This window comes from Lolium rigidum, chromosome 6, assembly GCF_022539505.1.
Source record: "Lolium rigidum isolate FL_2022 chromosome 6, APGP_CSIRO_Lrig_0.1, whole genome shotgun sequence".
NCBI classification, from domain to species: Eukaryota; Viridiplantae; Streptophyta; class Magnoliopsida; order Poales; family Poaceae; genus Lolium; species Lolium rigidum.
Window position 1 is genome coordinate 292591823 of NC_061513.1, and position 2593 is coordinate 292594415.

The 2593-nt window shown below is 39.3% G+C and overlaps 1 long non-coding RNA gene across 1 annotated transcript; it reads right to left on the reverse strand.

Annotated features, from left to right (window-relative positions):
* Positions 1–468: 468 nt before the first annotated feature.
* LOC124668106 lies at positions 469–1636 on the reverse strand. Its single transcript, XR_006991556.1, has 3 exons — positions 1471–1636; positions 903–1022; positions 469–785 (listed from the first exon to the last, which is right to left on the reverse strand). It is a non-coding gene; the product is annotated as an uncharacterized LOC124668106 (long non-coding RNA).
* Between the last annotated feature and the right edge of the window lie 957 nt (positions 1637–2593).

Here is a 2593-nt window from a genome sequence, read left to right on the forward strand (position 1 = left end):
ACCACGTCCAGTAACTAGCTCAATTGGGTGGTTCTCATACACAGTATTCCGGTGATTAATTGGTTTCTGAACATCCAGTAACTAGCTCAAATGGAATGCTCCTCATATACAGTATCGCGGGGATTAGTTTCTTGAACATCCAGTAACTAGCTCAAATGGGGTGTTCCTCATATAGAACATTCCGGTGATTAGGAGGAGCCAACATCTGGTCATCCTTTCACAACTTGGCAGAATCTACTGCTTGGATCGATACACAACTACCATCGCATACAAAAAAATCAGGTTGTCAACCACACAAGCTTTTTGGCACATACATGACTAGACGAAATGCTCAAAACACCCACACCGCCAAAAAGACAATTCCGCAAAGTGAAGGTATAATAATCGGTATCTACACAATTTATTATGGAAAATCATTAAAAAAAGAGTGCATATTATTAGATTAGAGAAAATCTGAGAAAGTTACATTCCAATGATACGGACTTGCTAGCAGCCACGGGAACCAAACTGTCTCAAGCACTAACCAAGCTAGATTATGCCAACATATATATTAGCTACTTGACACATGCAACCTGCCCAGATCAGAGAAGAACTATCCATTCTCAGGCCCAAAACAAGCATTATACTTTCCGCAGCCAAGGTTCCCTCCTAGCCACCTCTGCTCCTCCACTATCACTGCATAAAGGCCGACTCTACTTCTCCCCTTCGCGAGCGCCACAACATCTGACAGCTCCAGCATCACATTCAGCTAGAACTGGTCAAAAAAGGCTCAGCTCGCCAATTACCTGCAGGACAGCGGACACAAAATGCTCACCAATTCTTACCATTGCTAAGAGTAAAATAGGTACGGCAGCCGAATGACACACAAAGCTGACAAGCAGTTAGGGCTGCTCAAGTTCTACCTGGATGTGATGTGCAAGCATCAAGACCGGCCATCTTTGGCTCATGGATCTTCTCCTCCAACTTGCCCTCTCCTCCAGTCATGACCTTCTGATTGTTATTTCTGGTTATGGCTTCATGACCTGGATGTGATAGTAAGATACTTTCCTTAGTTAAAGTTAGTATGGTCCCCGAGGGCCATATTGAAGATATATCATGAAAGACAAGTGCATGTAGCCATTTACTCAAGTACCACAGATACATACTAGTTCTACAATCTCAGCTGCCACAGGAACACCAACGAGCTATGGAGATATTGCTGATATCAAAGAAGAATTCTTATCATGGAAACACCAAAGCACCAAAACAGAATTTCCAATACATATGTTGCACTACTCCCTTATATTGCTTGGAAAACTGTACAAGACCAAAAGCATCAGAAGGTACAGAATGTGGAAGGTGTCCATGCTTGAAAACTGAACTAAATTTCTTATCCATGATGCTAGTACTAGTTGCAAGAGAAAACACAAGTAATTAAATTCTCCTGTCACATATCGTCACTTTTTAGCCTGGGCTAATTCTCTGCAGTACCTTATGCAATGCATTTAAGCAAAGGCTTCCTACACCTTTACATGGGAGAAACACGAAGTTTTGTTTGTCATACAAAATCCTCAACGTCGGCCATTTAACATCTGCAGTGGATCTAAAAACTTTCATCAAATATTACATATTTCTTTTAAGCACAATATCAGAAAAAAAAAACTCTAGATACAAGGAATAATCCATGACTACATGTACACCGTGAATTATAATATTTTATTGACTATCTCAGATTTCAGGAGAACCAATAATAGATTATACTTAGTGACACAGATATGTAATTCATCGGTGCCTACACGAGGACTCTAGTTCAAGCACACATGCAAAATATGGAAATCCATTTGTTTATAGCAGATGGCACCAGCAAGGCTAAGGCTAGCACGGTAATTCACGCAACTTCTTGTTTGTACGCCCATGAAAACAAAGCCAAAAGAAAATGTTGAACATAAAATAATTGGATTAAAAAATATCATAGCCTGGTTCAATGTGTCCGCCTACGTATGCCTCTATCTGCTCATTCATGGGTATACTAGAGAAAACTGCTCCAGAAAGCATCAGAACTAGAGTTAGTAACTACATCAGCTACCTCCTGTGCAAGTTCACCACTCATCTATCACAATAAGTTGTTGATTTTCTTCAAACCATTGGGCTCAACATTAAATAGATCCAATAGCAGATATCTCATGCTTCTATTTGTATAACTATCATTCTGCACCTGTGAATTTGGGATAACACTTCAGTTTCTATCAATTAGTAAATTGTTCAGACAAAATATTATCAGCGCTATACAAGAAGTGGTCTTAAGGTGAAGGACTCCATAGTAGGACAAGCTTCATTTCTCTGGTTTAGTAAAAAAACACAAGAAAAGAACAACATTTTCTACTGTGACTATTTTGGCCAACTTAACTAGTGAGACTAACACAAATTTCTTGCTATCAAAGATACAAAAGACAAGAGATGCAGAATTGTTGTCAACTACTCCGTCTAGTAACAGGAAGATGTCATGCAGGAAACTTTGGAATTAGCATATATTTTGTTGTGTCAATTTTATGAGACATTCTCATGATTCTTTTTTCTGTGCGATAGAGCAACACAATCAAACACACCGAAATCT